The sequence below is a fragment of the Saccopteryx bilineata genome, chromosome 2, assembly GCF_036850765.1.
Source record: "Saccopteryx bilineata isolate mSacBil1 chromosome 2, mSacBil1_pri_phased_curated, whole genome shotgun sequence".
Classification (NCBI taxonomy): domain Eukaryota; kingdom Metazoa; phylum Chordata; class Mammalia; order Chiroptera; family Emballonuridae; genus Saccopteryx; species Saccopteryx bilineata.
In genome coordinates, this window is record NC_089491.1 from 184,915,408 (window position 1) to 184,927,967 (window position 12,560).

Below are 12,560 nucleotides of genomic sequence, written 5' to 3' on the forward strand. Positions count from 1 at the left end.
CAGCTACTGACTGACCTAAAAACAAAAACCGACAAAAATACAATCATACTTGGAGACCTCAATACACTGCTGACGGCTCTAGATTGTTTATCCAAACAGAAAATCAATAAAGAAATATTGGTCTTAAATGAAACAGTAGAACAACTGGAAATGATAGACATCTATAGGACATTTCATCCCAAAGTGCCAGAGTATACATTTTTCTCTAGTGTACCTGGAACAATCTCAAGAATTGACCATATGTTGGGCCACAAATATAACATCAACAAATTCAAAAAGACTGAGATGATACCAAGCATATTTTCTGATCATAAAGCCTTGAAACTAGAATTCAACTGCAAAAGAGATAAACAAATCCACAAAAATGTGGAAACACAGCAACATACTTTTAAAAAATGAGTGGGTCAAAGAAGAAATAAGTGCAGAGATCAAAAGATACATACAGACAAAGGAAAACAATACGACATATCAGAATCTCTGGGATGCAGCAAAAGAAGTAATAAGAGGGAAGTTCTTATCACTAGAGGTCTATATAAACAAATAAGAGAGAGCCTAAGTAAACCACTTAACTTCACATCTTAAGGAACTAGAAAAAGAAGAACAAAGACAACTCAAAACCAGCTGAAGAAAGGAAATAATAAAAATCAAAGCAGAAATAAATGAAAGAGAACAGAAAAACTATAGAAAATATTAATAAAATGAGCTGGTTTTTGAAAAGATCAACAAAATTGACAAACCCTTGGCAAGACTCACCAAGGAAAAAAGAGAAAGAACTCATATAAACAAAATCCAAAATGAAGGGGAGAAATCACCACAGATATCATAGATATACAAAGAATTATTATAGAATACTATGAAAAACTATATGCCACCAAATTTAACAATACAGAAGAAATGAATAAATTCCTAGAATACAACCTTCCTAGACTGAGTCATGAAGAAGCAGAAAGCCTAAACAGACCCATAAGCAGGGAGGATATAGAAACAACTATTAAAAACCTCCCCAAAAATGTCCAGGGCCAGACGGCTATACTAGTGAATTCTATCAAACATTCAAAGAAGACTTGGTTCCTATTCTACTCAAAGTCTTCCAAAAAATCGAAGAAAAAGAAATACTGCTAAATACATTTTATGAGACCAACATAACCCTCATACCAAAACCTGGCAAAGATGACACACACAAAAAAAACTATAGACCAATATCTCTAATGAATACAGATGCTAAAATACAACAACACATTAAAAAAATAATTCATCGTGATCAAGAGGGATTCATCCCAGAATCACAAGGATGGTTCAACATATGGAAAACGGTTAATGTAATACACCATATCAACAAAACAAAGAACAAAAACCATATGATCTTATCAATAGATGCAGAAAAGGCATTCGATAAAATACATCATTTTATGTTTAAAACACTTAACAAAATGGTATAGAAGAAAAATATCTCAACATAATAAAGGCCATCTATGATAAACCATCAGCTAACATCATCTTAAACGGCATAAAACTGAGGACTTTTCCCCTAAAATCAGGAACAAAACAAAATTGTCCACTCTCTCCACTCTTATTCAATGTAGTGCTGGAAGTTCTAGCCAGAGCAATCAGACAAGAGAAAGAAATAAAAGGCATGGATATTGGGAAAGAAGTAAAGGCTTCATTTTTTGCAGATGATATGATCCTGTACATCAAAAACCCCAAAACTCCACAAAAATACTACTAGAAACAACACACCAATAAAGTAAGGTAGCAGGATACAAAGTTAATATACAAAAGTCCATTTCCTTCCTATATGCTAACAGTGAAACATCAGAAAACGAGCTCAGCCTGACCAGGTGGTGGTGCAGTGGATAGAGCGTCAGACTGAGATGTAGAGGACCCGGGTTCAAGACTTTGAGGTCGCCAGCTTGAGCGCGGGCTCATCTCTGGTTTGAGCAAAGCTCACCAGCTTGGACCCAAGGTCGCTGGCTCGAGCAAGGAGTTACTCGGTCTGCTGAAGGCCCACGGTCAAGGCACATATGAGAAAGCAATCAATGAACAACTAAGATGTCATAACAAAAAACTAATGAATGATGCTTTTCATCTCTCTCCATTCCTGTTTGTCTGTCTCTATCTATCCCTCTCTCTGTAAAAAAAAAAAAAAAGAGAGAATGAGCTAAAAAAAAACAATGTCCTTTATGGTTGCAACAACAACAAAAAATACCTAGAAATAAACATAACAAAGAATGTAAAGGACCTATATAATGAAAAGTATAAAGCATTGTTAAGGGAAATCAAAAATATATATAATGAAATGGGAAATTCTTGGATAGGAAGAATAAATATAGTCAAAATGACTATATTACCCAAAGCGATATACACATTTAATACAATTCCCATCAAAATTCCAATGTCATTTTTTAAGGAAATGGAACAAAAAATCATGAGGTTTATATGGAACTATAAAAAACCCCAAATAGCCAAAGCAATCCTAAGGAAAAAGAACAAAGCTGGGAGCATTACAATACCTGACTTCAAATTATATTATAGAGCCAAGGCAATCAAAACAGCATGGTATTGGCAGAAAAATAGACACTCATACCAATGTAACAGAATAGAAAGTCCAGAAATAAAACCATATGTATATAGTCAAATAATTTTTGATAAAGGGGCCAACAACACACAATGGAGAAAGGAAAGCCTCTTCAACAATGGTGCTGGGAAAACTGGAAAGCCACATGCAAAAGAATGAAACTCAACTACAGTTTGTCCCCTTGTACTAAAATTAATTCAAAACGGATCAAAGACCTAAATATAAGACCTGAAACAATAAATTACATAGAAGAAAACATAGGTACTAAACTCATGGACCTTGGTTACAAAGAGCACTTTATGAATTTGACTCCAAAGGCAAGGGAAGCGAAGGCAAAGATAAATGAATGGGACTACATCAGACTAAGAAGCTTTTGCACAGCAAAAGAAACTGACAACAAAACAGACAGGTAACTAAATGGGAGATGATATTTTCAAACAACAGCACAGATAAGGGCCTAATATCCAAAATATACGAAGAACTCATAAAACTCAACAACAAACAAGCAACCAATCCAATAAAAAAATGGCAAGAGAACATGAACAGACACTTCTCCCAGGGAGAAATACAAATGGCCAACAGATATATGAAAAGATGCTCATCTTCATTAGCTATTAGAGAAATGCAAATCAAAACTACAATGAGATACCACCTCATACCTGTTAGATTAGCTATCATCAACAAGACAGGTAGTAACAAGTGTTGAAAAGGCTGTGGAGAAAAAGGAACCCTCATCCACTGTTGGTGGGAATGTAATGTAGTACAACCACTATGGAAGAAAGTATGGTGGTTCCTCAAAAACTGAAAATAGAACTACCTTATGACCCAGCAATCCCTCTACTGGGAATATACCCCCATAACTCAAAAACACTGGTATGTAAAGACACACGCAGCCCCATGTTCACTGCAGCATTGCTCACAGTGGCCAAGACATGGAAACAACCAAAAAGCCTTTCAATACATGATTAGATAAAGAAGATGTGGTACATATATACTATGGAATACTACTCAGCCATAAGAAATGATGACATTGGATCATTTACAACAACATGGATGGACCTTGATAACATTATACTGAGTGAAATAAGTAAATCAGAAAAAATTAAGAACTGTATGATTCCATACATAGGTGGGACATATAAATGAGACTAAGAGACATGGACAAGAGTGTGGTGGTTACGGGGGGGGGGAGGGAGTGGGGGAGAGGAGGGGAACAAAGAAAACCAGATCGAAGGAGACGGAAGACTATATGACTTTGGCTAATGGGTATGCAACATAATCAAATGTCAAAATAACCTGGAAATGTTTTCTCTGAACCTATGTACCCTGATTAATGTTACCCCATTAAAATTAATAAAAAATAAAAATAAAAATTTTTTTTCCTGTTATAGGAACAGCTATGGTATACCTTGTAATTTGCTGAATGTTTTTGTATCTAAAGAAACTTCAAGTACACTAAACTGGTAAAGTTGCATTTAAAATATGCCATCATTTAAAAATTGGGGGAATTTTAGTTATCGCTCCTCCGATCAGTGCAAATCAGCCAATGCCTATGATGTGCTTACCTGCTGGTTAAAAGCAGACTCTAGACAACACTGCCTGCATTTGCATGTTCCCTGTTCTGAAATATATTTGCAATGTGGACAACCTCAGGAAAGCTCCTAATGACTCTAGGCCTCACTGCCCCTGTGAAATGCAGATGAGAATACTACCTATCTCACAGGAGTGTTATGAGAATTAAGTGAGTTAATGCATATAGGGTATTGAGCACTGTTCCTGTCCACAGTAACTATTACTATGTACAAGACACTGGGCCCTTGCAACAAGCGGGGAAATGTAGTCCCTAATTTCCAGGAATTTCCATGCTAGTGAAAATGTCTCCTCTGCTGTGAATTTCCCTTTATTTATATATAAGTATTTTGTATTTGCATTGTGTATCATTCAAAATTCTCTCCTGTGCCTATCTCATGGTGAATCGTGATGGGGTAAGGCAAGTGTCATCTACACTCCATTGAAGAGCTAAACTGACAGCTCTCGTTTAAATGACTTATGTTACTGTCTTCTGTTTAACCTTAACTTCTTTTATACTTTTTTCCCATCCTACGCCCACTTGTAGTTATCTTTTTGGTGATTCTTCTAGAGACTAATGTTCTTTCACTGATAAGAATATGTTGAGATAGTCTGTTTTTGCTGCCAAGAGACTGAAGAGCAAAGTGGTGGACCTAAGTTTTTATTCAGTTTTACCTGTGGATCCTAGCTGGTCACTGATTTTTCAGCATTCAAGATGATACCATTTATGGTGGCGACTGCCCCTAGAGTGCTTTCCTACCTGCCTTCCATTCTTGGCACTGTCAAATGGTATCCTTAAACCACAAGCATGATCGTTGACTTCCCTGTATTTAAAGTCCTTAAGTGGCTTCTAATCAGCTCCTGGATAATGTTCAAATTCCATGAGGCCTTTTGTGACCTGGTTCCCCTGTGATCACCCCGTGCCTTCACCTTGGCGTAGGTGTAGCCTGATCTGTAACATCCTTTCTACAACTCCCTGAGTGCCTGCAGTGTCTCCCTGCCCTGTCTACTTGGGACATTCCAACTTTCTGGCAAGACTCAGTGAGGCGTCACTCCCTCTAGGACATTCCCCTGCTCCTCCACTTCTTCTTCTGTCCCAGAAAGATAGCCATGTGCTCCTGCTCTCTGGCTTCTAGAATGTTGATCTATTGTTTTAATTGTATATTTCCTACTAGACTGTGAGCTCCAGGAATTCTGGGTTGTTCATCTTGGGTCCTCAGTGACTGCCATACAGCATATTATTAATAAATATCAAATTAAAAAGGCAAATTGTGAGTAGTAGCTGAAGCAAGATTTCTTTCTATAGAGATGTGCAGATGGCAAGTCATGGTGCACAGCTGCAGCTTATCTAGGTGATATACGGGATCACAAAACATCTCACATTCAGCAGTGCTCCACACGCCATGGCACATTGTGGGATTTTACCACCAAAAGAGCTGCTTGGTCACCCGGCTGATAAATAACAGCCGGGGCAGAAACCAACTTCTGCTCCAAAAGTACTGTGTTCTTAGAAACTGTAAGGTATGTATTACTTGGTGCTTATGATGTCAGGCATTGTTCTATTGCTGTGCATATATTAACTCATTTTTAATTCTCATAACAACCTATGAAGCAGATACTGTAATTGTGCTCATATTCAGATGAGAAAATCAAGGCACAGAGGGGCTAGCAAGTGGCAGGGTCAAAATATGGGCCTGGGAAATCTGGCTCCAGTGTCTTTAAAGCATTAATTTTCCCACTTACATGAAGGCTGTTCAAGTAAAAGGGTAGGCAAAAGTGGGTTTACAGTTGTGAGTATGCAAAACAATTTATTCTTGAATTATTAATTATTGATTACTTGCCATATGAAAAACTGTGAATCCACTTTTGCCCACCCCTGACTGTGACTGGCACCTACTAGATTGTTCTCTCCTGGAAAACAGGACTTCTTTCATTGCCTTCCTATTCCAATAGCAGCTAACATATTAGGGTCTCAATATATATCTTCAGGATGTAGATATTTTTAGCATATGTCTCAAACCACTTATTTCTATTCTTCTGCTGGAATCTGCATCTCCATTAATTAACCACCAATATATTATTAATCATAGCTCTCAGGTTCCATTGATAAAACTGTTCAAGTAACTACCCTGTTTCCCAGAAAATAAGACATCCCCCAAAAATAAGACCTAGTGCAATTTTTTTCAAGCTTAAAAATTTAAGGCCTCCCCTGAAAATAAGACCTACCATGTCTTTAGGAGCAAAAATTAATATAAGACACAGTCTTATTTGCGGGGAAACAGGGTAGATTGTTGTACATGGAAATAGTGTCACAAGAAATTCTTGATGGAATTGAGTTTGGCTGGTTATACTGATGTTGTGATGACATGACTACAGTATATTAATAAATGATTTTTTGTTCAACAATAAATGTGAATTCTTGTTCATGAAAAAGTAAGACATCCCCTGAAAATAAGACCTAGCATGTTTTTAGGAGCAAAAATTAATATAAGACACTGTCTTATTTTCAGGGAAACAGAGGATCTTCCTGGATCCCTGCAGCTCATCTCAGAGCTGGTACCTGTTGCACGTCCTGTGACATGTCAGCCTGCCCAACATTATGCCAAATTTCTTTAAATTTTGCTTTTGATTTAATGAATGCAATTCACTGTTAATAGTAACAAGTAGGGAGCAGTGAATTCACCAAATAACATGGCTGCTGATGGGTTTATAGGACAAACCAACATTTCTTAAGGTCCATCAGATGACTATTTGTACTGAGTCACATGAGCTGTTTGCTTTCCTTGGAGATTCTCATACACACTATCGACAGACTGACAATTTTAGTTACCTTTGAGTTTTCTCTTTCACTTCAGCTAAAGCCACTATATTATATATTCCCTTGCATATCAGAGTCAACACCTTTCTTCTTTTTGGCATTTCCTTTTGATACTTGTATAAATTTCTGGTCATAATTTACTTTTTTTTGTGACTGAATTATCCAAATAACATATGTGCTATAATTTAACCTCTAAAATCATTGTTCTGACAATTGATGCAGATGACGTTTCATTCAGCGGCTGAAAAATAAATAAAGCTTTCATGAAAAGTAATACGCTTGTCAGATCACTCATTTTTAGATTCAGTTTATAGGCACTAGTAGAATTTTTAAATTCTACTTTGAAATGTGACTTTGACAGATCTGAAACATAGATGATAAAGAGATTTTCTCAAGTTTATAGAAATAAAATAATATAGGAGGAAAATGACTGCTTCTTGAAAACTAATACTTAAAATAGGTAATACTGTACCACTTAAAATTGGTATTTCTAAAGAAAATAGAAGTTGCTTTAAAATAAATGTTGCCATACATTTTGCTGTATTCCATCAGACTCTGTAATCCTTACTATATTACTCAATATCTACATTTATAAAGATATTAATATCTTTACTACTACATGAAATGTTCTTTTTAAAAAGTACTCTTTAAACTTCATTGTGATGATTACACACAAATATATGTTAAGTGCTAAAGACAGGTTTCAGATGTATTTATGGCAACCATACTTTTAGATCCTTTTTATTTATTTTTATTGTTTTAAAATATTTTTAGTGAGAAAGAGAAAGAAAGGGACACAGACAGACAAGGAAGGGAGAGAGATGAGAAGCATCAACGTGTAGTTGTGGCACCTTAGTTGTTCATTGATTGCTTCTCCTTTTTTTTAAATTTTTTTTTTATTAAGTGGGAGATGGGGAAACAGAGACAGACTCCAGCATGCACCCAGACCGGGATCCACCCAGCAAGCCTCTTACAAGGCGATTCTCTGCCTGTCTGGGCCACTGCTCTGTTGCTCAGCAAATGAGCTATTTTAGCACCTGAGGCCATGGAGTCATCCTTAGCACCTGGGGCAAACTTTGCTCGAACCATTCGAGCTATTGCTGCACTAGGAGAAGAGAGAGGGGAGTGGTGGAGAAGCAGATGGTCACTTTTCCTGTGTACCTTGAATAGGAATAGGAATCTAACCTGGGACTTCCACAAGCCTGGCTGACACTTTACTGCTGAGCCAACCGGCCAGGGTCATCGATTACTTCTTATATGTGCCTTGACCAGGGGCCTCCAGCCAAGCCAGTGACCTATGGGCTCAAGCCAGCGACCCTGGGCTTCAAGCCAGTAACATTTAGGATCAAGCCAGTGACCACAGAGTAATGTCTTTGCTCCCACACTCAAGCCGGCAACACGTGCTCAAGCTGATGACCTCTGGGTTTGAATCTGGGTCCTCAGTGTCCCAAGTCAACACTCTATCCACTGAACCACCTGGTCAGGTACACTTTGAGATTCTTAATCAAAAGACCTTGATACCTCCCTCTCCTGTCCCATCTGAATGCTTTATTCTTTATCATAACATCCTATTTGATTTTCTTTATAGCAGTTAGCACTACCTAAAGTTTTCTTCTTCATGCATTTGTTTTGTATTTGTCATCTGTCTCCTTCACTAAATTACAAGGTCTAAGAGATCAGAGATTGTCATACCCTTAATCATCACTTATTCCCAGAACCTGGTACACTTCTTGTAAGAAACTGACCACCAACTGACTAACTGAATGAATGTATTCAAATCCTAGTACAAGCAGGGACTGAGATGAAAAAACAAAGAGCCATTTTAAATTCTGTACCTTGATTTCTAGGACTATGAAGGTTGGCTCACTAATGTCTCTACCCTTCCAGGAAATTTTGTTATCAGAGCAAACTTTTTAGAGAAACGTAAATAATATCCATGAAAGCATAGGGATAGCTCCGTGCAGCTTGTAACATTATGATGAGCCAAGGCAATGTATGTAAGCCCCTACTACTGGCCTACCTCATAACTGACCTCTAATGGGTTTCTGCTGTTATTAATCAGAGTAAATGCCTTTTTTAACCTTTGAGTGTTCTTTTTTTAGTTTTCTTTTGCCTTTATAACCTGGATCTCACTTGCATATTATATTCATTATTCCAAGAGGAAAAAAATTTAAGTATTCTCCTTATTACAACCATTTTAAAGGATAAGAAACTAGCACTGAATTATTATGAATACTAAACACTACATTTTAAAAGAGCTATTAATAAATGGGGATTAATAACAAAAAATAAAGATACTGTTTAATCAAGTTTTCAAATCACATTTCCTTTTTTTTCAGAATTAGGAATATATGACAGATGTTAAGAAACTGTATCATTTTCTTTATAGCTCAATACATGTAGATTCTGACATAAAATATACAGAAGAAAAATGTATCAGTCGCCACTGACCAGGTGTCTAAAAGATATTGGTGTTGTGGTGAGATGGTGCTATATATTTCTAAATCACTTTACAAGGGCATATTGCTAATATATAGTTAACTGAGTTAAGTAATTATAAATAATACAGTTTGTATCACCAAAGAAGCCTACTTCTGACAGACTGATGCTAAATAAGCATTGACTCTGAGAGCAGTATCTCCTTGGCATCATACTCATGTCGCCTTATGACCTGGTTCCTCAGAATACATCATAGATGGCTGCCAAGTTCATTGTGAACCATTAAAAAACTAGGTTCATCACATTTAAGCATGTGCAGGGTGGGGGGGGGCAAGTGTGCTAGAGGAAGAAAGGGGGAAGAAAAATGGGGGGGGGGAAGTAGGCATGGTGATCCTTTATGAAATGATATGGTTGGCTCTATATCCCATAAAATACTGAAGTCATACAAGACAAAGCATACTTCTGAAGCCATGCTAGTTTTTCTCGGGCCTTTCTTCCCTACTGAGGACTCATGAAAGGGTTTGGAGGGTTTTATGTATATTTATGAATTTACAAATGGTCCCATTAAATACCTACTGGGTTTAGTTCTCAATATATAGGATACACTTTTATTTCAATTGTTAACTGATTAAGAATATTTTATCACTTTTAGCTTGGGGGTTTAAATTCCAACAGTTTGTTGCCCATAAAGGAAAAAATGGTTGCCTTTACTGTGCCAAAGAACTACCTCTTTCATGCTTCACGGGATACCAGACCCTACTTCCAACTTTTACGTCCTTCACTGTGTGCATCACACATTTCAAAGCTTCATTACATAGCCCCCAATGAAAGGCTAAGCACCTCAAGGACAGGTTCTCTATTCTAGATCAGATCTTTATGTAGTTGATGTCTCTAGTTTTCCCACTTCAAGCCCCTTCCCTGGTACTGCACACAATGGGCACTGTGTAAGTACTTCGTGAACTGAACTAAATGCTGGAATGTGGTTTCTATGCTATTGACTCTTAGTGACTGTATTGCCTTTCTATATTGTAGAAATCCCAATGCCTGAAGCATATGCACAGGCAGGAAAACTCTTCTCTCTAGGGAAGTTTATAATCCTGCTATTAAGTCTTTGAATGGGCTTTGTTTGTTTTTAATTTTTTTATTATTATTCATTTTTAGAGAGAGAGAGAAGAAAGAGAGAGAGAAGGGGGGAGGAGCAGGATGTGTCAACTCCCATATGTGCCTTGACAAGGCAAGCCTAGGGTTTCGAACTGGCAACCTCAGTTTTTCCAGGTCGACGCTTTATCCGCTGCATTACCATAGTCAGGCCTGGGGTGGGCTTTGACCAGAGCTCCAAATAATATTCTACTTTGGAGCAATTAAGTTGCAAAATAACATTATGCTGCTATATTTCAAAAGCAACTTTGAACAAAAATATTTTGGTCTTTTAGGCCACAACAAAAAATTGCAAATATTATTTTAATTCTAACTAAAATTAATCACAAACACATATGGTATATAACATATATATAAAATGCACTGTGAATATTTATAATGCTTTCTCTATTTTGTTTTGAAAAAAATGACCACTTTCTATTTGTATAAAATATAAAATTAAAAAAAAATGTTGCCTGACCTGTGGTGGCACAGTGGATAAAGTGTCAACCTGGAACACTGAGGTCGCCAATTCAAAACCCCAGGTTTGCCCAGTTAAGGCATATATAGGAAGCAACTATGAGTTGATGCTTCCTGCTCCTCCCTCTTTTTCTCTCTCTCCTCTCTCTAAAATCAATAAATAAAACTCTTTTAAAAAATGTTTAACTGGAACTAACTAGTAAATAACTTACAAGTGGACCAAAGTATAGAAAAAAGAATAGACATTGGGCTGCATGTTACAGGTATAACAGGTGGACAAATTTCTAAATAAAATACCTGAAAGTGGATATTATATCATAGTTGATAACCCATAAAAGTTTAGTTTTTCAGAAAACTTAAAAAGCTTAATTCTACATCTACTGCTATTATAGTTCACTGACAATTTAAATAAATGATTCTAGTATTGAATTTCACAGTCAGCTTTTAGAGCCAGTACCTAGTTGGTATTTAAAACAGCTCTAATGCAGATTATTGTGTAATTATGGTAAATGCCAATATAATGTAATTAAGCTTAACTACTTCACTAAAGTGTCTTAGAACAAAAAAGACAAGGCAACATGTATAAACACATACAGAATTTTATAATGAAGTATATTTCTCAAAAATTCTAAAGGAGCAAATATCAAACTTGTAAAAGAAATGCAACATCTGTGGACACAATTTAGAACTGTGAAAAATACATGCTATGTGCACTTATATTAGGGATGATGGTTTTCATTTAGTTGTTGTTTATCAATAGGTCACTAAAACTTAAAGTAGAGTTACCACTTGCAAGTTATAAAGCCAGTTTTGTTTTTTCTTTCTTTATTTCAAAGCCAATTTTAAAACTAATCATTACAGTTGCTTTCACTGTCGGTTTCTCAGTTTCAGGGACCATGACTTTATTTCTCATGCCACCCAGCCCTGTGCTGCTCCCTAAAGAACTATTCAATGAAGGCTTGGCTCTGACTGGCATGTGGCTCGAAGAGAATGCCTTAGAATAATCACAAATAACAGTGACAGGAAACAAGTGCTCTCTGTTACTAAATCAATCATCCCACAAAAGGGAAATTTCCTTCCAAAGGTTTTCCTAACTTGGAGGCTGTAGAAGGAAGGAGGAGATCTAGGTGAGCTTCTGAAATCAATTCACATGCTTTTGTCAGTGAAGTGTGACTTCCCTTTTCAAAAATCATTTAAGCCCTGGCTGGTTAGTTCTGTGTTAGAGCATCGGCCTGGCGTGTGAATACCTGGGATTTGATTCCCGGTCAGGGCACACAGGAGAAGCACCCATCTTCTTCCCCACTCCCCTGCCCTTCTCAGTTCTTTCCTTCTTGTTCTCTCTCTTTCTCTCTCTCTCTCTCTCTCTCTCTCTCTCTCTCTCTTTCTCTCTTTCCTCCTCCTGCAGCCATGGCTTGATTGAAGCAGGTTGCCCCAGGTGCTGAGGATGGCTCCATGGCCTCTGCCTTAGTTACTGTACTAAAAGCTTGGTTGAACAATGGAGCATTGCCCCCTGGTGGACTTGCCGGGTGGATCCCAGTTGGG

General features: G+C 37.1%; 1 protein-coding gene across 14 annotated transcripts in view; it reads right to left on the reverse strand.

Moving 5' to 3' along the window:
- FRY (FRY microtubule binding protein) overlaps positions 1 to 12,560 on the reverse strand; it is a 620,873-nt gene that overhangs the window by 213,400 nt on the left and 394,913 nt on the right. The gene's annotated exons all lie outside the window — the stretch shown is intronic.